Source organism: Oncorhynchus kisutch, linkage group LG7 (assembly GCF_002021735.2).
Source record: "Oncorhynchus kisutch isolate 150728-3 linkage group LG7, Okis_V2, whole genome shotgun sequence".
Taxonomy (NCBI): Eukaryota; Metazoa; Chordata; class Actinopteri; order Salmoniformes; family Salmonidae; genus Oncorhynchus; species Oncorhynchus kisutch.
In genome coordinates, this window is record NC_034180.2 from 3241287 (window position 1) to 3264192 (window position 22906).

General features: G+C 41.7%; 1 long non-coding RNA gene across 1 annotated transcript in view; it reads left to right on the forward strand.

Annotated features, from left to right (window-relative positions):
* Positions 1-22906, forward strand: part of LOC116374665 (uncharacterized) — a 99988-nt gene that overhangs the window by 61493 nt on the left and 15589 nt on the right. Inside the window, exon 2 of the long non-coding RNA XR_004210543.1 lies at positions 21382-21654. This is a non-coding gene — a long non-coding RNA (uncharacterized LOC116374665). The remainder of the gene's footprint in view (positions 1-21381; positions 21655-22906) is intronic.

The following is a 22906-nucleotide window of genomic DNA, read 5'->3' on the forward strand; positions in this document are numbered from 1 at the left end:
TGACTTCCAGCACCATTACTATAAATAGTTTACCCAGCTCATCTAAACATCCCCATTAACCAAGCCTCTCCTCAGTCTCAGTCTCAGTCTGCCCTGTGATGTCTGAGATGTGTTGTCCTTCACGGCTAATTCAGATCCTTTTGATTGCTACCATTAGTACCGTCATTATCTCTCTTCTGTCTGTCTCTTCCCTTCCACGGTCTATCTTCGTCCCCAACCACACCTCTGCCAGTGTGTGTGTGTGTACGTGTGTGTGTGTGTGTTTTTGTTTGTTTGTTAGGCCCTGTAAATAGGGCTTACTCCCTTCCACACACACAACCTCGCCATCACGTGGCTCCAATCAACCAAAACCAGCAATCATACCGTTAACCTCACCGAGTCTTTTTCACTCCCGCCATTTGGAGAAATGATACCCATTTTGGCATCTTTTCTCCAGCTCCAATATGCATGACATCGCACAGAGAACAACCCCTGGTCCCAGTGGTAGCACAACGTGGGCATGGATGGGGGTGAATGGCTAAGTGTCTCAATAATGGCTGGTCTTCATGGCTGTGGCATTTAATGTTTCCACTGAGGGCAGTAGGCCCTATTTGCAGTGCAGGGCCAAACAAACAAACGCACAAACACCGCACACACACACTGTCAGAGGTGTGGTGGGGGACTAAGATAGACCGTGGAAGGGAAGAGACAGACAGAAGAGTGATAATGACGCTACTAATTGTAGCAATCAAAGGGATCTGAATTAGCCGTGAAGGACAGCACAACTCAGACATCACAGGGCAGACAGACTGTGGCAGAGGAGAGGCTTGGTTAATGGGGATGTTCAGATGAGCTGGGTAAACTATTTATAGTAATGGTGCTGGAACTGTCATAGTCATACACACCTGTTGCATGATGGGAACCTGCTGTACTTAAATAGATTGTTCAGCTTAGCTTGAAGTGCATTACTTCATTCACTTTAAAGTGACTGCAGGTATTGATTGACACTTTTACAGCCCTTTCAGTCTGATACAGTGTAACTGCCCTACTTCTCTCTGTCATGGCTGGATCTGCTGCTTAGTGTTTGGGAATATTGAAGGTGCAGATAACTGCTTGAGTCGTTAGGTGCAATGGGGACACACTGCTTAAAACTACGCAGAATGTAATTGATCAATGCCAGTGTAATATCTGTTGTAATGTTAATGAAATGTGGACATCCTATATCAGCTTGAATGTGAAAACGGTACATTTTGAGATGATGCATCATGATGCAACATGCTATTTTGACGTCGATGTGCCATGTACTATGATTGCATCTACACTACATCAGATTAAACGTTTTGTCAGTTTGGTGCCGTGGATCATTTATACATCAACGTTTGACTCGATCTCTTGAAGGACGTTATCCTTGGCTTCCCTTTGAGACACTATTCCAACACAGACCCTTTTAAATTGGTCACTGTGAACACAGCTGAGGAGTCACTATACTGTAGAACTACTTAGTGGCATTCAGATTCATGCTTCAAGAAAATAGTTGTCAACTGTCTGGGCTGTGTGTCGTTGGCGTCATCCCACTACCCTCCCTGTCTCTCTGTCTCTCCAACCATTACTGAATGATTACCCCTGGGTGCAATTTTGCGTGTGTGTGTGTGCGTGATATATACTGGATTCTTGAGACATCGCTCACTAATATACAGTGCCGTGAAAAAGCATTTGCCCCTTTCTGATTCTTTTCTATATTTGCATTTTAACACTGAATGTGGTCAGATCTTCAACCAAAACCTAATATCAGATAAAGGGAACCTGAGTGAAAAAAATAACACAACATTTTGTATACTTATTTCATGTATTTAATTTGGAAAAGTTATGCAGCCCCCAACTCCCCCTGTGTAATAAAAGTATTTGCCCCCTTACACTCAATAACTGGTTGGACCACCTTTAGCTGAAATGACTGCAACCAACATGTTCTTGTAGTTGTTGATTGTGGCTACACTACCACCACCATGAATGGCTCTTGGTATGAGGTTCTTACTGTGGAATGTTTGGGTTTTCAGCAGACATAATGGGACTCATGTCGTTCAAAATACCTTAGGTTGCCAAAACGCACCTGGAAGCCCCTATCTAGACTCGTCAATACTCCTTCAAGAATGTTCTATGGACAGGTGAAATATATACAGTTCCAGTCAAAAGTTTGGAAACACCGACTCATTCAAGGATTTTTCTTGTATTTTTTTGTATTATTTTCTACATTGTAGAATAATAGTGAAGACATCAACACTATGAAATAACACATAGGGAATCATGTAGTAACCAAAAAAGTGTTAAACATATCAAAATATATTTGAGATTCTTCAAAGTAGCCACCTTTTGCCTTGATGACAGCTTGACACACTCTTGGCATTCTCTCAACCAGCTTCATGAGGTAGTTACCTGGAATGCATTTCAATTAACAGGTGTGCCTTGTTAAAAGTTCATTTGCATTTGAGACAATCAGTTGTGTTGTGATAATATAGGGGTGCTATACAGAAGATAGCCCTATTTGGTAAAAGACCAAGTCCATATAGTGTCAAGAACAGCTCAAATAAGCAAATATGAACAACAGTCCATCATGAAGGTCAGTCAATACGGACAATTTCAAGAACTTTGAAAGTTTCTTCAAGTGCAGTTGCAAAAACCATCAAGCGCTATGATGAAACTGGCTCTCATGAGGACACCCACAGGAAGGAAGACCCAGAGTTACCTCTGCTGCAGAGGATACGTTTATTAGAGTTAACAACACCTCAGATTGCAGCCAAAATAAATGCTTCACAGAGTTCAAGTAACAGACACATCTCAACATCAACTGTTCAGAGGAGACTCTGTGAATCAGGCCTTCATGGTCGAATTGCTGCAAATAAACTATTACTAAAGGACACCAATAAGAAGAAGACTTGCTTGTGCCAAGAAACACAAGCAATGGACATTAGACTGGTGGAAATATGTCCTTTGGTCTGATGAGTACAAATTACTAACCCCCATGTCTTTCTGAGAGGCAGAGTAGGTCAGCGGATGATCTCTGCATGAGTGGTTCCCACAATGAAACATGGAGGAGGTGTGATGGTATACTTTGCTGGTGACACTGTCAGTGATTTTATTTAGGATTCAAGGCACACTTAAAAAGCATGGCTACCACAGCATTCTGCAGCGATACACCATCCCATCTGGTTTGCGCTTAGTGGGACAATCATTTGTTTTTCAACAAGACAAGGACCCAAAACACACCTCTAGGCTGTATAATGGCTATTTGACCAAGAAGGAGAGTGATGGAGTGCTGCATCAGATGACCTGGCCTTCACAATCACTCGATCTCAACCCAATTGAGATGGTTTGGGATGAGTTGGACCACAGAGAGAAGGAAAAGAAGCCAACATGTGCTCAGCATATGTGGGAACTCCTTCAAGACTGTTGAAAAGCATTCCTCATGAAGCTGGTAGAGAGAATGCCAGGAGTGTGCAAAGCTGTCATCAAGGCAAAGGGTGGCTACTTTGAAGGATATAAATCTAAAATGTATTTTGATTTGTTTAACACTTTCCATATGATTCGATATGTGTTATTTCATAGTGTTGATGTCTTCACTATTATTCTACAATGTAGAAAATAATTTAAAAAATGAAGAAAAACCCTTGAATGAGTAGGTGTGTCCATACTTTTCACTGGTACTGTATATATGGTATATATTTGTTTGTACTTGTACCCCCCAATTTCATGATATCCAATTGGTAGTTACAGTCTTGTCCAATCTCTGCAACTCCCCTACGGACTCGGGAGATGTGGTCGAGAGCCATACTTCCTCCGAAACATGACCCTGCCAAGCCGAAATGCTTTCTGCTCGCTTAAGCTGGAAGCTAGCCACACCAATGTGTCGGAGGAAACACCGTCCAGTTGGTGACCGAGGCCAAACCCTCCCCTAACCCCGATGACGCTGGGCCAATTGTGCACCGCCTCATGGGTCTCCTGGTCACAACCAGCTGTTGTCTGTAGTGACGCCTCAAGCACTGCGATGCAGTGCCTTAGACCACTGCGCCACTCGGGAAGTCAAAGGTGAAAGGTTCTGTCTAGAGACATAGGGCCATCATGTTTAATACTCTTCAAGTTAAACTTAAATATTTGAGTAGAAAAAAGCATTTTGTTTTCACTTAGTTTCAGTTTTTTATATTCCCTGTTGAACAAGAGCTGTACACCTCGCACAGGTGCAGATGGAAGCTTGGTCAATCTGGTTCATTGGTTGGTTCCGGAAGCAGGTCTGTTGGCATTGTTACTGTACCGGTCATCACACACTCTGTCTGGCCACAGATGCCACCTGCGCTCCCTAGTTAACTATTTGGCTAGCGTCCCAAACAATTACACCAGCTTGGCAGATCTGTGGGCCTCTGCCACCAAATGGCAAATTTACCCAGCAGTAGTAATAGTAAAGTCGATGTTTCTGCTGTAAACACACTTGTAGCTTTAATAGTGCAGTACCATTCATGTTCACTATAAAGGAGAATTTAACTGTTTAAGGCATCCAATCATGTTTGTTGTTATTGTAAGATGGCTCTTAAAGATTTTGGTAGTCCAGACCAGAGCAAGGGATTCCCAGTAGCCATGATGACCATAGTGTGATTGCTGTTTTAATGAAAAAGATACTATCGAATACAGAGCAATCAATGTGTTTAGCTGAGTCTCATTAAGAAACATGGGAAGCCATTTTACCCTGATAACAATGACAGAGTGAGTTGCTGATCTAAACCAGTGGTCTCATTTCCATGAAGACAGCCATCAGATGAAATGATTGTCACATCTTATTATTTGACCTTTCTTTCAATATCGGTGCATGAATCTGTGAACGAATAGAAGTGTACCGGATTATTTTTTGAAGTTTGTCAAAATAGTTGATGTATCTCAAAGCAAGCATTTAAGTTGCTTTTCTCCCCACCCCCCAAAAAAGTTGCCTTTCTCCAATCTTGATTTAGAAAGTTGAGATGGTGATGTGAGTGGGTTTTGCCAACTGTTAAGCTATACAGGAATCTTGACTTTGCTATTTCATATTTATCTCTTTCTCACTCTATCTCTCTCTCCTTCCCCCCTCACACACTCCCTCTGTCTCTCTCGCTCTCTCTCCTTCTCTCTCTCCGCTCTCCCCTTCTCTCTCTCTCTCGCTCTCTCTCTCCCTCCATCTCTCTCTCCCTCCATCTCTCTCTCCTCCCCCCTCACTCTCTCTCCTACTGCTAAGACATCTTGACTTATAATTCTGAAATATACGCCAGCTGGGACCATTAGAATGAATTATTTGGTATGTTTGTGCTACAATACACATGACGCTCTGACGCAAACCACAAAGGACTTTCAAAGTGAAAGTCTGTGTGTTTTGTCTCCTCTCTTAAGTTGCTTCAAAGGGAGATGCATGAAATGTCAGCCCCACTTAAGAAGCCATACATAATGTTCAGACTCCTCAGTCAGACAAGCGTGTGGTGCGTTAAAAGGTTTGTGGTGGTGGATATACGTAACGATGATAAGAGGATTTAGAGAACTTCTTACGGTGCCATAGCAACACCTCTTGAGGTGTCTGAATGATTTCAGGATCTTGATATTGGCACGGGCATTTACTGTAGGCTCCGTATCACTTTGCTCTGCCCTATATGAAGTCATGTCAGTGGATATGGGTATGGATCATAGTCGTAGAGAATATGGGTTGAGCTGGAAGTTCATATCACTTTCATGTTTTCCCTGATGTGATGCTTGTCTTGATCTTAGACCACAGTGATGCTATTATTCTATTTGAAAAAGATCCTCAATCTTTTCAATAACAAGTAGTGATTCAGCTTTATTTCATAGTTATCTAGCGGGTATAACATGGTAAAATGGCAAATAGATAGTACTAACATTGCCATTTTAGTCATTTAGCAGACGCTCTTATCCAGAGCGACTTACAGGAGCAATTAGTGTTTACGTGCCTTGCTCAAGGGCACATCGGCAGATTTGTCACCTAATCGGCTCAGGGATTTGAACCAGTGACCTTTCAGTTACTGGCACAATGCTCAACGCTAGGCTAGCTGCTAACTCTACTAGGTATCACTTGGAAACAGATCCAGAAAGTACCCATTACTGTAACCACATCAACAGTCAAATAAAGCCAATTAACTGGTCTTTGGATCAGGAAAGCAATCATCCAGTGAGTTTATCATCTACATACGGCTGCTAATTTTATATACATGTGCGAAAGCACATACCTATACGGACTTGAACTGGTGCCAGCGTTATAACTGAGTTGTTAAAAGCAAGATGGCGCTGAAGAACATGGATGATGTTTTACATTCTCCCAACCAATTGTGCAATTTTATAATTGTACTTTTTTTTTTTTTTACTTATTGTGTACATAATGTTGCTACCGTCTCTCTGACCGAAAATAACTTCTGGACACCAGAAAAGCGATTACTCACCGCGGACTGGAAGAAACTTTTTTTCCTTTAACGAGTCCGACGAGAAGGATATCCTGCTTTCACTGGAACAGGCCCAGATCCATGCCTTTTGCTTGAAGAAAGACACCAGAAAAGGGGACGCATACCGGGGATTCTTCTGAGAGCGAGTAAACTCTCAATGCCTTCCATTCTGCTTGCTAACGTGCAATCCTTGGAAAATAAAATTGATGACCTACTACTAAAATGATCCTACCAACGGGACATTAAAAACTGTAAAATGTTACACTGAGACGTGGCTAAACAAAGAAATTACAATATAGAACTGGCAGGATTTTCCATTCCACGGCAGAACAGAGACGCTACCTCGCTACCTCTGTGTGTCTTTTTGTCAATAACAGCTGGTGCGCGATGTCTAATATTAAAGTCTCGAGGTATTGCTCGCCTGAGGTAGAGTACCTTATGATAAGCTGTCGTCTAAACTATCTACCAAAAACTATCTACCAAGAGAGTTCTCATTTGTATTATTCGTAGCCCTCTATTCACCACCACAAAGCGAAATCGGCACTAAGACCACTCTATAAGGCCATAAGCAATGAAGAAAATGGTCACCCAGAAGCGGTGTTCCTAGTGGCCGGGGACTTTAATGCAGGCAAACTTACATCAGTTTTACCAAATTTTTACCAGTATGTCACATGTGCAACCAGGAAAAAAAATCTTGAAAATGGGCCCCTCGTGGCGAAGGCGTGGAGGTGAAAATTGCAATTGCGAATCCCTATCTCCACCACAAACCTACATGTACAGATTACCTCAACTAGCCTGTACCCCTGCACACTGACTCAGTACCAGTGCCCCCTGTATATAGCCTTGTTATTGTTATTCTTATTGTGTTACTTTTTATTATTACTTTTTATTTTAGCATACTTGGTAAACCTTTTCTTCTTCTTGAACTGCACTGTTGGTTAAAGGCTTGTAAGTAAGCATTTCGCGGTAAAGTCTACACTTGTTGTATTCGGCGCATGTGGCTAATAAAGTTTGATTTGATTAATGGGAGTGGTCCATGTGGTGTGTACTTGTCTGGAACACGGGAACTTCACTGTGTGTGATGTAATGAGGTGATATTACTAATTCTGCCAATGCCATGTAATCTTACTAAACTCCCAATTAGCACTTATCAAAAACCCGTTGAGCCAAATGATCACCTTAGGATATTGGCACCTGTCTTCACAACCATTTCTCAACAGTGGTAAAGACTTTCAGTAGCTACCGCCTTTACGATATGTCTAACGTTATCCTGTAGACAAGTTCCCATGTGGCAAATGAAATCCCTTTAGTCAAGTGAAATGGCTGTATATGAATTGGTTGTTAATACAATGTGTAGTTATTGTTGTATTGAGACTAAGCTTCATAAAGACTACACGCTATGAGGGCTTCTTACTAATATATTACATCGCTAGCTACTGTAACCACATCAACGGTTAGTAAAGGTAAATACCAGCTGAAAAATAAAGCCAATTAGCTGGTCTTTGGTTCAGGAAGGTAACCATGCAGTGACTTCATCATCTTCTGCATATGGCTGCTGATTAAGGATACATTTACTGTTGTCATTTTTCATTAGTCGCCTACTGTGAAAACACAGACATGAACGGGTGCCAGCATTATAATTGAGCTGTTAATGGGAGTGGTCCATGTGGTGTGTGCTTGTCTGGAACATGGGAACTTCACTCAGTCTGCTATAGTTTAATGTAATGAGGGGATATGACTAATTCAGGGAAGAATTCAATGTTGATAATGCAATTAACAGTTATCAAAACCCGGTGAGCTTTATGTAATTGGCACCAACCGTCAGAGCCTTTTGCGTCGTGCCCAAGAACAGTCCTTAGCCGTGTGTTATTAGTAATAATCCATTGGTTCTCATGCCTAATTGCTTAAATAACATGTAGTTATTGTACTATGATACATAGACTATAGCAGGGCTCTCCAAACCTGTTCCTGGAGAGCTACCGTCCTGTAGGTTTTCACTCCAACCCTAATCTAGCGCACCTGATTCTAATGATTAGCTGGTTGATAAACTGAATCAGGTTAGTTACAACTGGGGTTGGAGCGAACACCTACAGGTGGATAGCCCTCCAGGAACAGGTTTGGAGGCTATTATGGTGTTTCATGTAACCACCTTCCCACCAATACATAGTCTACAAGCTGTCACCGAGGAACCTAATGACATTGCTAGCTAGGAAATTGTTATTGTGTGGCTCCTCTGATTCCACCATTGCAGCTTGGAAAGCTTGGCAATTATTCCAGCATGGCACAACTGCTTCAAATGAGAAAAGGTTACAGCCGCCCCTGTAGTTGTCTGATCACCACTGCTGTAGTTTAGCATCATCAACGGCTAACGCCTAGCAGTGAAAATGGCAGATTGAAGGATTTGATTGAAATTTGATTGAAAATGGGCCCCTCGTGGCGAAGGCGTGGAGGTGAAAATTGCAATTGCGAATCCCTATCTCGATCTGATGTTTACACGTCTTTATCAATCAGGGTCTGCAGCTGCGCCACACACACACACACGCTCAGGGTTGTCTCTTCACAACCACCACCTACCAGTGTGATTGTATTCTATATAACAGGGATGATGTAATCAAGGACAACACATACAGGAGCAGGAATTTATATGGCAAAATATATCACTCACCTATACCTGTGTGGCAGGATTGTAGTATGCGGGTAAACAGGAAATTATTCTTCATGGACGAGTGGTGTGTTTTCAGCTGGCAATCTAATTTGACATATTTTAGTGTGTTGTGGTGGGTATCTCTAAGGCAACAGGCAAACGAGTCTTCTGCATGGCAATATTTCGATTGACACACACACACACACACACATACAATCTTCTGATCTTGTGGCCCCATTACAAGGCTAGATTTCCATGTAATAGGTCATCATGGGACAAGGACAATCCGTGGCAGGACACAACCGTGTCTAATGGAGGGCCAGATAAGACTCTGATAATGACCTGTCTGATGCTATGGGGTGATAGCAATCACAGGCAAGGGTGGTGTGTGTGTGTGTGTGTGTGTGTGTGTGTGTGTGTGTGTGTGTGTGTGTGTGTGTGTGTGTGTGTGTGTGTGTGTGTTTGTGTGGGGGTCTAGAGTATGCAAGGTGTCAGAGATGCTGTATCCATTTGCAATGCAGACACACACTTATTTACAAACTAACACACACACACACAAAATGCACAATACATCCATATTGATGTGTTGTGCATTTTGTATGTGTGTGTGTTAGTTTTGTAAATAAGTGTGTGTGTCTGCAATGGATACATCTCTGACACCTTGCATACTGTAGACATAGACGTCAAAGCCCTTTTCAGCAAGCTGAAAGAATTTGAGTAAAATAGATCAAAAGCCTCGGGAGGAATTGAAACGAGACAACCTGACACAATGCTATGCACAGTGTTGTCAACATGCACATCTACAGGTAGCCCCCCACTCAAAACACCGCAGCGTGTCATAGCAGAGAGCTGGAAAAGGGTTGAGGGGAGAGAGTAGGATAGTACAACCCCTCCATGCCTGTAGCCTTCTCCACTTCTCCACACAACAGGACTACCTGTCTGAAACATGGCCCTGGGAATCCCACTGTAGAAAGATAGATTATTTACCACTGCAGGTATTATATCCATATTCACCCCGAGTACAAGATAACAAATATATACAGTGGGGCAAAAAAGTATTTAGTCAGCCACCAATTGTGCAAGTTCTCCCACTTAAAAAGATGGGAGAGGCCTGTAATTTTCATCATAGGTACACTTCAGCTATGAGACAAAATGAGAAAGAAAATCCAGAAAATCACATTGTAGGATTTTTTATGAATTTATTTGCAAATTATGGTGGAAAATAAGTATTTGGTCAATAACAAAAGTTTACCTCAATACTTAGTTTTTTGCTGGCAATGACAGAGGTCAAACATTTTCTGTAAGTCTTCACAAGGTTTTCACACACTGTTGCTGGTATTTTGGCCCATTCCTCCATGCAGATCTCCTCTAGAGCAGTGATATTTTGGGGCTGTTGCTGGGCAACACAGACTTTCAACTCCCTCCAAAGATTTTCTATGGGGTTTTCTATGGGGTTCATACATACCCCCCTCCTTGGCCTGATGACTTCTTGCTGTCCCCAGTCCACCTGGTTGTGCTGCTGCTCCAATTTCAACTGTTCTGCCTGCGGCTATGGAACCCTGACCTGTTCCAGACCTGCTGTTTTCAACTCTCTAGAGACAGCAGAAGCGGAAGAGATACTCTTAATGATTGGCTATGAAAAGCCAACTGACATTTACTCCTGAGGTGCTGACCTGTTGCACCCTCGACAACCACTGTGATTATTATTATTATTATTATTATTATTTGACCCTGCTGGTCATCTATGAACATTTGAACATCTTAGCCATGTTCTGTTATAATCTCCACCCAGCACAGCCAGAAAAGGACTGGCCACCCCTCATAGCCTGGTCCCTCTCTAGGTTTCTTTCTAGGTTCTAGCCATTCTGCTTCTTCACCTGCATTGCTTGCTGTTTGGGGTTTTAGGCTGGGTTTCTGTACAGCACATTTGATTGATTGTCAGAGCAAACACCAAGCCATGAGGTTGAAGGAATTGTCCGTAGAGCTCCGAGACAGGATTGTGTCGAGGCACAGATCTGTGGAAGTTTACCAAAACAATTCTGCAGCATTGAAGGTCCCCAAGAACACAGTGGCCTCCATCATTCTTAAATGGAAGATGTTTGGAAGGACTAAGACTCTTCCTCAAGGTGGCTGCCCAGCCAAACTGAGCAATTGGGGGAGAAGGGCCTTGGTCAGGGAGGAGACCAAGAACCTGATGTTCACTCTCAGAGCTCTGGAGTTCCACTGTGGAGATGGGAGAACCTTCCAGAAGGACAACCATCTCTGCATCACTCCACCAATCGGGCCTTTTATGGTAGAGTGACCAGACAGAAGCCATTCCTCAGTAAAAGGCACATGACAGCCTGCTTGGAGTTTGCCAAAAGGCACCTAAAGACTCTCAGACCACGAGAAACTAAATTCTCTGATCTGATGAAACCAAGATTGAACTCTTTGGCCTGAATGCCAAGCGTCGCAATCTGGAGGAACCCAAGCATGGTGTTGGCAGCATCCTTCTGTGGAGATTAGTCAGGATCGTGATGACTCCTTGCTGTCCCCAGTCCACCTGACTGTGCTGCTGCTCCAGTTTCAACTGTTCTGCCTTATTATTATACGACCATGCTGGTCATTTATGAACATTTGAACATCTTGGCCATGTTCTGTTATAATTTCCACCTGGCACAGCCAGAAGAGGACTGGCCACCCCACATAGCCTGGTTCCTCTCTAGGTTTCTTCCTAGGTTTTGGCCTTTCTAGGGAGTTTTTCCTAGCCACCGTGTTTCTACACCTGCATTGCTTGCTGTTTGGGGTTTTAGGCTGGGTTTCTGTACAGCACTTTGAGATATCAGCTGATGTACGAAGGGCTATATAAATACATTTGATTTGATTTGATCGTGGCAAAGGAGAGAGCTCCTTGATGAAAACCTGCTCCAGAGCACTCATGACCTCAGTCTGGGGCGAAGGTTCACCGTCCAACAGGACAGCGACCCTAAGCACACAGCCAAGACGACGCAGCAGTGGCTTTGGGAAAGGCTCGGAATGTCCTTGACTGGCCCAGCCAGAGCTCGGACCCTAACCCGATCGAACATCTCAGGAAAGACCTGAAAATACCTGTGCAGCAACACTCCCCATCCAATCTGACAGAGCTTGAGAGGATCTGCAGAGAAGAATGGGAGAAACTCCCCAAATACAGGTGTGCCAAGTTTGTAGCGTCATACTCAAGAAGACTCGATGCTGTAATACCTGCCAAAGGTGCTTCAACAAAGTACTGAGTAAAGGGTCTGAATACTTATGTAAATGTAATATTTTGTACATCTAAAAATAAAATGTCTAAAACTGTTTTTGCTTTGTCATTATGGGGTATTGTGTGTAGATTGATGAGGGGAAAAACAATTGAATCCATTTTAGAATAAAGCTGTAACGTAACAAAATGTGGAAAAAGTCAAGGGGTCTGAATAATTTTTGAAGGCACTGTAAGAGTTTACACAACACATAGAGCTGAATTGTATTTTGTAGCTGTCTCCACCATCCAAACTGAACAGAGGTGAAAATAATGAAACACAGAGGACAAAGAATGAAAGTTGGAACACTGTCTCCTTATGTATGAAATATACAGGAAGGAGAATCATCGCTGTCTGTCTACTGGTGATGTAGTACACGACTTGGCAGCTCGTCATAAATATCATGATGACCCAGTACTCCTCAGTTGGTGCACAGTAATATCTCGTCCTAATATTTATACAGTATGAGTCAAAAGTTTGGACACAATTACTCATTCAAGGGTTTTTCTCTATTTTGACTATTTCCTGCATTGTAGAATAATAGTGAAGACATCAAACTATGAAATAACACATATGGAAACATGTAGTAACCAAAAAAGTGTTAAACAAATCAAAATATATTTTATATTTGAGATTCTTCAAAGTAGCTTTCCTTTGCCTTGATGACAGCTTTGCACACTCTTGGCATTCTCTCCACCAGCTTCATGAGCTCGACACCTGGAATGCATTTAAATTAACAGGTGTGCCTTGTTAAAAGTTCATTTGTGAAATTTCGCTCCTTCTTAATGCGTTTGAGCCAATCAGTTGTGTTGTGACAAAGTAGGGTAAGTGTACAGAAGATGGCCATATCAGAAGATAGCCAAAAGTCCACATTATGGCAAGAACAGCTCAAATAAGCAAAGAGAAACAACAGTCCATCATTATTTTAAGACATGAAGGCCTGTCAATACAGAACATTTCAAAAATGTTGGTCGTTTCTTCAAGTGCAGTCGCAAAAACCATCAAGCGCTATGATGAAACTGTCTTTCGTGAGGACCGCCACAGGAAAGGAAGACCCAGAGTTAAGTTTATTAGAGTTAGCAGCCTCAGAAATAGGCAATTAACTGCACTTCAGATTGCAGCCCAAATAAATAATTCACAAAGTTCAAGTAACACATCTCAACATCAACTTTTCAGAGGAGACTGCGTGAATCAGGCCCTCATGGTTGAATTGCTGTAAAGAAACCACTACTAAAGGACGCCAATAAGAAGAAGAGACTTGCTTGAGCCAAGAAACACAAGCAATGGACATTAGACCTCAACCCAATTGAAATGGTTTGGGATGAGTTGGACCGCAGAGTAAAGGAAAAGCAGCCAACAAGTGCTCAGGATATGTGGGAACTCCTTCAAGACTGTTGGAAAAGCATTCCAGGTGAAGATAGTTGAGAGAATGCCAAGAGTGTGCAAAGCTGTCATCAAGGCAAAGGGTGGCTACTTTGAAGAATCTCAAATATAACATGATTTTGATTTGTTTAACACTTTTTTTTTGGTTACAAAATTATTCCATATGTGTTATTTAATAGTTTTGATGTCTTCACTATTATTCCACAGTGGTTCTTCCTTTAAAAGTTGCGGCGTACTGCAGCACAGCTTGCAGGGTGCGAAGAATTCTATGGCATGTTATTTAAGTGTCAGCCATTATTGCCAGAATGATGCAATTTACCACAGCCACCATCTACCACAAACTGTCGCGGCATAAGCTCCAAACTTTTAAAGGAAGAACCACTGTAGAAAATAGTACAAATAAAGAAAACCCCTTGAATGAGTAGGTGTGTCCAAACTTTTGACTGATACTGTATATTTATTTTTTATTCATTCTTTACTTTTAGATTTGTGTGTATTGTTGTGAATTGTTAGATACTTCTACACTGTTGGAGCTAGGAACACAAGCATTTTGGGGCGGCAGGGTAGCCTAGTGGGTAGATCGTTGGACTAGTAACTGAAAGGTTGCAAGTTCAAATCCAAGAGCTGACAAGGTACGAATCTGTCATTCTGTTAACCCACTGTTCCTAGGCTGTCATTGAAAATAAGAATTTGTTCTTAACTGGCTTGCCTAGTTAAAAAAAAAAAATGTAAATGCTGCAACCGCAATAACATCTGCTAAATATGTGTATTTGAACAATAAAATGTTTATTTGGTTTAATTAAGTCTGCTATGTGCCCCCAGGCTGTTCTCTCAGGACATCCACTCTTGTATAACCTCTGTTTGAGATGGACATGATATGAGGTAGAGTCCTAAAAGGGAAACTGTGCTTCCGAGGAGGTCGTTCCGTCCCTTGAGTCCTGCCCTACATATAAGCATGACATGTACTACAGTATGTGAAGGTCGACGCTATACCATACAGTGTGTATTTCACTGTTTTGTGTTATGGCTACTAATGGTATTTTAATACTCATTCAATGCAACAGCAAAATCTGTTGTATTTCGGCTTTAGCATTATTTGCCAATTTATTTGTTTTATATTATATTCTCTGTCTTCTACTTTAATCTTGTTCTTTTCCTACGGTTGTCACTGTACTAGCCACAAACAACATGTTTAACTCAACCTGGAGGCATCGACAACAACACAGATTACTGCAACAGTTGTTAGATATTTAGGCTACTATTAGTTTGTTTGTACTCTGCTCTATTTTGTAGCTGTGAAACAATATCAACGTGACCAACAAGCTAATGATCATTAGCAGTCTGTGGGGGTGTTTTGTTTTCATGTTTTTGGAACATAAATTGGGTCCGCAGGAAGGCCGTTTGAGATGGGGATTGTGACACAGATGGCACCATATTGCCTATGGGATGCATTAGTTTTGACCAGGGCCCTATGGTCCCTGATGAAAAGTAGTGCACTTGTTGGGAATAGGGTGCTATTTGGGACGTAGCTGCTGTTTTCAAAAGTTTTTTTTTCTCCCCCTGGTCCGAATTAGACGTTGTGCCTCCTAAACTCTGATTTACATACGTCTCTTTGAGACGACCAGTGATTAACCCGTATTTAAATAGGCAGAAGGCACAGTTACCGCGGTAATTGCTTTATTAATTTGTAGGGGTTTGGTTTGAGCTAAACCGATAAGATTCCCTTTCATGAGAGTCAGAGGGGCTGGCGAAGTCAACAAAGTCTCTCTCCGCTTAGGGAGACATGATTTAAAGCCCATTTCACACTTGACTTCAGAAATGCCTGAATCATCCTGCCTCTCTCTCTCTGCCTCCTCACCTGCAGAGCTGCCATCCTGTTTTGTCCTTGTGGCTCTTGCACTTTGTCTGTTTCCAGAACTAGACTTTTATAAAAAAGTGGGTGGCAGGTATCTGTGTGTTGGTGTGGGTTGGTTGGTGGTTTTGTGTGTGTTTGTGTGTTTTTTGGTTGGTGGTTGTGTGGGTGGGTTGGTGGTTGTGTGTGTGTGTGTGTGTGTGTGTGTGCCTCTGTACGACACACTCTGGCTTCTCTGACTGTGTGGGTGGGTGGGTGAATAATGCTCTTACAAGAAAGCTATAGCCTAAGTACAGCCATCTTGTCATGTCCATATGCCATCTCCTCGCCCTTTGAGAGCTCATACTTGTTTCTGCACTCTATGTGGGTGGGAAAACATCTGCCAGTGTGTCTCGGCACTCTCCTTATTTCCATTAGAAAGTAAACAGATAGTTTCCCTTGTGACTTTCACTCCTCAACATGGCTTAAAGGTTAATATATATGCCATAGTAGTAAAAATTATAAATAAATGGGGCGGTGGGATGTGAGACAGAATATGCGGTCTGACTCCAGGAAGACTAGCAGCCTCTAAGGCATCAGCTAAAGGAGATCCAACTAAAGAAGAAAAGAAACCAGAGCTATAGAGTGAACCAGGGGAGATGGAGGCCAAAGGTATATGTGTATTGTGTATGTACAGATGCCGTATCTTAATTTGATCATCGTGCACTACAGGAAATGCAAAATTGAAGTGTATTCCTGATTTAAAAAGGCTTCAAAAGTGTAATTTCGACTTCAGACTTGATTTGCCCTAATGAAAAATTGATCAACCCCTACAAAGAATTTCCGTTAAATATAATCCACATAACAATTAACATTTCCTGTTGCTGCAGAATTATTTTCCTACTGTGTGAAACTGGCTCAAATTAAGATACGGCATCTGTATATTTGCTCCTCTATATAGCCAGATAGCCACTCGTATACACTGTCTTCGTTAAAACTCTAGTCACACCTGCTAAACCACTGAGCACAGATGATCAACCAAATACTGTGCTGATCAAATTCCCATTCCCTTTGTGTAAGCAGTAATTAGAGGGAGAGTGACAAACAGGCTGTGCATGTGTGTGTGTACACTCTACTCTTATCTCCTCTTCGCTTCCCTCCTCTCCTCTCCTCTGGTCACATCACAGGCTGCATGGATTGTAGAGGGTCTCCATGGCTACAAAGCATGGCTGAATTAGACGTAGGGCATTAGACATACGTTATAACCGGTAACTGGGTTTACTTTCCGTGACAAGACCAATACAATATCCCCCCAGTCTTCCTGTGCAGCCAGAAAGCTTTTGGAATGGATTTTTTGTTATTTATTTGTTTCTTTTCAAACTGTAAACACTGGGCCATGGCTCTGAGTAAAATTGTTTGGTATAGGGATCCAAATTTGCACTCATGCAGTGTAAAATTATAGTTGTTTTCATCCCCAGAAATGCAGGTATTGTTTATGATTGAATGGCACCTTAACTTAATATCGTGGAGAGGAGCAAAGCTGACCGGTTGTACAACACTTCTTTATTGTTTTCCCATAATAAAATGGAGCACGGTGTCAATCATTGGTGTACATCGACCTGGGATGTTAATTGAATGACCTTCGTTAATGAATGCATTATCGCTCCTTATTTGCGGCTGTACGCAGAGTCTTAATCTGCATTAGGAGAACGTGATACGGCGTCCTGTCTCCGTAATCAGTTTATCTCTCCAAAATGTTACATTTGCTTATCTGCTTATTATCTTAATTAGAACGCAATAGGAACAGTAGATATGAACATCTGAGTCTGGACCACCCGGTATTTCATGTAGGCCTAAAAGTGAAACAGAAGCTTTGTTTAATTAGATACTTTTTGACATCTGTTGATTTTGGTTTTGATTGCTTTGGGCTTGATAAGAACCCTGCCAACAACTGAAAGATTTAGTAATGTTGAGTTACATGTTGTTTTTCATAGCGTTACATTGAATTGAATGTCCTATTGACAGTACATTTTTGTAATGTAAAGTAACAAATGACAGATAATGATTGGCCTGTGGACTATACTGTAGGTCTGGCAATCTAAAGGTCAGACAGTAGTGATGATCAGTTTCCTTCTATAGCATATTGTAGTTCTCAGAACTTTGATAGTGTTAGTTGTCACTGAAAGAAAAGAGCCTGCACCTTTGAAGATGTAGTAACATGTTTCATCAGAATATAACTGGATGAAAGGGCATCAAGGAGAATAGACCTGATTTCCTTTGACATGTTATAAGGCCAAGGGAGGCGCAGAGTTACTGCAGAATCAGTTTAGATGGTATTATAAGCAGGTACAGGAAATGTTTGATGCTCGCCTCAGATGACATATTCTTCCTGTGGTATTAAAATAAAACCTTTTACACGAGAAGTTCACGCTAGGCCACATACTGTAGTATAGGATATGAATTCACAATCAGATCAGTGACAAATATTGGCTTTGCTTATGTGAAGACTAATATTATGATTGTTGATTAATTCATATGTTGTCATATTGAGTTTGTCTAGGAGGGCTGTTCAATGTTGGTCCTGTGGAGACATTCTGGTTTTGATCCTCTCCTAGTAAGGGACTAAATCAGACCAGGGACAGCAGGTGAGTGCAATTAACTACCAGGTAGAAGAAAAACAACAGAAGTGTTTCTGCCCTCCAGGACCGGAATTTAACAGCCCTGGAGCCTTGCTGAATTCATATAGGCATAGGAAATGACTTGAGGTGGAATGATTTCTTTTTGTAAAAAATCGGAGAAACCTTTGAATTTCATTGCAGTTGAATATTCCAGAAGCAAGAAAACAAGTCAGTTCTTTGACATCAATGGCTGTCTTTAAATGATAATTAAACATGAAATATGGGTTGCATAACTGCAATTTGGACTTTCATCCCAGATAACAGAGCAGGGATGACTTGTTTTCACTCGGAATAAAAGAAAGAAATAGATACATTGATATGTCTATCTCCGGCACCATTTTTGACTTGTTTTATAACCTACATGAAATGAAAGAATAATGCCGATCCTTTTTGGTTTATAAAATAATTGCCGTCAAGAGTTTCAGACGGAACCTATCCTTATTTAATCATTTGAATCCGGTTCTGACACGATCCCTATAATGAAATAGTTGAGTAAAAATATCATCCCTGCCTAACGTAGCCTACCAAACGGAAACATGGAATCGACATATCCAGAAAGGGAAGAATGTAGTTAGGCCTACACCTAGAATTCAACATCAACTTTATTCCCTAAGTACATTCACACATACTCTGAATATTACTTAGTGATATAGTGCTGCTAGTGATAGACAACATTTAGAGACTGCATACAGATGAATTTACTAAAATGTATGCAAAGTAGATAGACGTAAGTGCAAATTAAGTAACATAGAAGGAAGTGTTTGCTACTTTCACATCATCTGCATTCCACAGCTCCGATAAAGCAAATATTATTAGCATTAAAGTGCTAGAGCTCCCCAACCATCATCTGTGTGTATTCAACAGTCAAAGCTAACAGTATCAGCGTTGAAGTGTTACTGTTTAGCTGTGGTGCTAACTGTCAAAGCTAATGCCATTACATTAGCATTCAAGCCCTAGTGACTTAGCTGTGGTGATAAATGTCCATGCTAATGCCATTACATTAGCATTCAAGAGCTAGCGACTTAGCTGGGATGCTAACTGTTGCGTTGGTTGCACCTCATTTAAAAAGAGCAATCAGGGGCCGCATGCTGCTTATCAGCAGGTGTTTGGAGCGGAGTGGCTCATCAGCATAAACAAATTAACCTTAGATAGATGGAGCCCAGAGGGGAAGACAGATGAATAGAACACATTAGAGAGAAACAAGAACGATAACCTGTCTGTCACATTCACAAACACGACCAGGCTAGGAGGCAGGAGTGTCTCTATTAAAAGATGAGGGTATTTGATTAGAGTTTTGTTATTGTTATTTTGTTATCTGACCATGTCATAGACACATTCATTGTGTTGTTCGTCATCTACTACATAGCTTTGATCATTTAGGCCTAGGCTACACGGAGTGCAACACACAATTTGTGCGCTGTGACATCAAGCGAAGGTGAGTTGGGCAGTTAGGGGCTACGTTAGACCAATCTATATGCTCTCAGTTGTACGGTATCCATATTCTGATATACTCACTGACACAACTTCCATGGATGTGTGACGCTGTCTTAATATGGACACCGTGCAGGTAACTTTTACTTAACTAACTGTAACTTTTGAAAGGACAATGCTTCGTCCTATCCTAGCTCTGAGTGAAGGGAAGCTTTATGGCCATTAGGTATTCTTCCAGTGCAGTTTGCATTAGCCGGTATGTTCCCAAACAAACAGGAACCTGTCACCTGTGAAATTACTCCATGCATCCCACAACACCCTTTTTGCATTCAACAGTGACAGATAAATATAAGAACCGATTGTCTTGCGTAACGCATAATTGCTTATTACTGAAACGCAAATTCAAAAGAGCATCACCGTTTCTCAGTCGTCACTACCCACTGGGCACACACTAGTTGAATCAATGTTGTTTCCACGTCATTTCAATGAAATGACGCTGAACCAACCTGGAGTAGACGTTGAATAGACGTCTGTGCCCAGTGGGTATTGGCATCGTCTGCATGATACTGTACCTGCATTGGAATGGAAGTAACCTTATACCACCGCTAGCTATGGGATTTGAACTAGATGCTTAGATTTGTTATTGAACTTTTTTCAAAAACTGCTGTGATGTCATCTGTATCTGTGCCCAGTGGGTAGTTGCCACAGTTATAATGATGACTAAACCCCGCCTATTTCTACATTGTATCTTCTTAAAATAATATGTTAAACCTAACCCTAACCTTTACCACAACGCTAACCTTATACCTAACCCTAAACTTAAATTTTTACAATTTTGGCTTTGTGGCTATGGTTATGGTTTGTAACCCAATTTCTACACGTATGTAATTGAATGGAAACTTAACATTGAGGATTTTCTGGTTTCAAGCAACAGCAAAATTGTGCATGGAAACAGCTTTTCATTTATATAGGCAGTGAACACAGTGACAGTAAACAAATGTATAAAACAAATGACACAGACTAAACAGAGCCATTGATGTTGTGTACATCGAGCCCTTGGACAATCTTCCTCTCTTGATTATGGACCTGCTCTTTTATGAAGCACTCTACCAACCAACATCAATGAGAAGATCTATATATCAGTGAAGCACTTGGCCTCCTGCCTTTGAGGCTGCTGCTCCCTCCTCACCTCACCGCACCACCGGCCATAACACAATGAAATACCTTGGCTCCAGGCCTTAAGCCCACCGGCATTTGTTACCCATAATCATATCATATATTCACACTACCGCCGGAGTGTCTGCTTCGCTTGGTTCTCTCCTCTCCTCTCTTCTGTCTTCTGTCCTCTATCCCCCTTTCACTGTCTCTCTCTCTCTCTCTTCTACGCCTTGTGTATTTGCGGGGGAAAGCATTCTCATTTGTATGAGTGATGACCGGGGGAGAAGCGCAGCTAGCAGGGCCCTAAGATGCGTCGGCAAGCGAGGGAAACAGTCACAGCTGGCGTTTCTTTCATTCCCCCGCAACCAGCCAGTGTGACTTGATGAAAGTGTGTCTGCTTTTACAGAAATGTATCTTTGAGGCTAGTGGAATGCAATGCTGTTGATATGGCAGCGTGTGAGCCCTTTGAGAGACTTGGCTCGGATGCAGTACACAGCAGAGCTTGCTAATGAAACACAGCTCGTATACCTATCAGATATTAATGTCGCTTTCTTTCTTTCAGAGTTGAACTGGGGACTGTGGAGACATCTAGTGTGGAACTGAAAAAGAAATGGACTAAGAAGTGAGGCAAGTTACGCAATCTAATTATTCACAGGCTAATTATCCAGTCCCTCTCAGTAGAGGAAGTCCCTTTCTCTGCCAACGCTGTGTCTCAAAATCCCAGAGCAGAACTAAGTGCTAAACACCCACTTTTATGGAGAAGAGGATGGATGGAGGAGATGATGGGAGTTCTGGGTTTCTCTCTGCCACCAGCCTCAGTCATCCACACAGCCAGGTGGGTGGATGAATCGTCTGGTGCTGGACTGATAGGGCGGGGCGGAACTGGATCAGACGGTTGGATTTGTTTAATAGACTGCTCCTTCGTCGACTTTCTGTAGTAGACTAGACCTTTATGGGTTTGAGTGCTCTAGGGTATGTTCAAACTGGGTGCATGACCGTATAGGTTTGAGTGCTCTAGGGTATGTTCAAACTGGGTGTATGACAGTATGGGTTTGAGTGCTCTAGGGTATGTTCAAACTGGGTGTATGACAGTATGGGTTTGAGTGCTCTAGGGTATGTTCAAACTGGGTGTATGACAGTATGGGTTTGAGTGCTCTAGGGTATGTTCAAACTGGGTGTATGACAGTATATATGACACCCTATCCACTTGTGTACCAATTGAAAGTATTCATGATTTGCTTTGGTGTTCCAGCTTTTGGATGCTAGTTTTGGTTATTAGAACGTTTAGGACTTGTTTTGGTTCACTGCCAGTATTTTAACACTAACTGCAATATTTAATTAGCAGTTATATCTTGCACTGCCTCCTAGGTCGACTCACTGTCCCATTCAAACAAGACATTTTGTCGATTACTTTTGGTTGCGTTTGGCCTTTGTCGTGTCTTTGGCTATGACGGATTCAGTGATATGACATGCTATTCTATAAAATAATTTATCTGTAACTAATATTACCTGATTAAGCTAATCAGGTAGATAATTAACTAGAAAGTCGGGGCACCATGAAATAATGTTTATAGAGCTGTTATCTTCCAAATAAACTCTTAAAGACCTAGTAATATTTTACATCAATAGCAGTCAATATTTAATCGTCACCTTGTTTAGTCTCATCTGAAAGTTGTAAATTCTTGGTTATCTTCACGAACCCTGGCTAACAAGTTGAATCAGCAATACAACATTTGGTTTAATTATTTATTTACTAAATACCTAAATAATCACACAGAATGGATCATACATTGATTACAAATTATGTCATAAAGAAAATGTCCCTGGTGGATGGAACAGATACGCCTGGTTACACAAAGAGAGGGGGTTGGGTTTGAGTGAAAGAGTGGGAAGACTAAGTAACAAAGGGAGAAGCTATGCTATCGTAAATACAGAATCTTATGCATTCTAAATAACCGCCCATTTGAAAAAGGAGAATGCAATAAATATTTACTCTGAGCTGCGCTTCGGTAGATTGGTCGTCGATGGAATGCCGGTTTGTCCTGGATCTCTGGTCCTCTGAAGAATGTCTAGTGGTGAACTGGAGG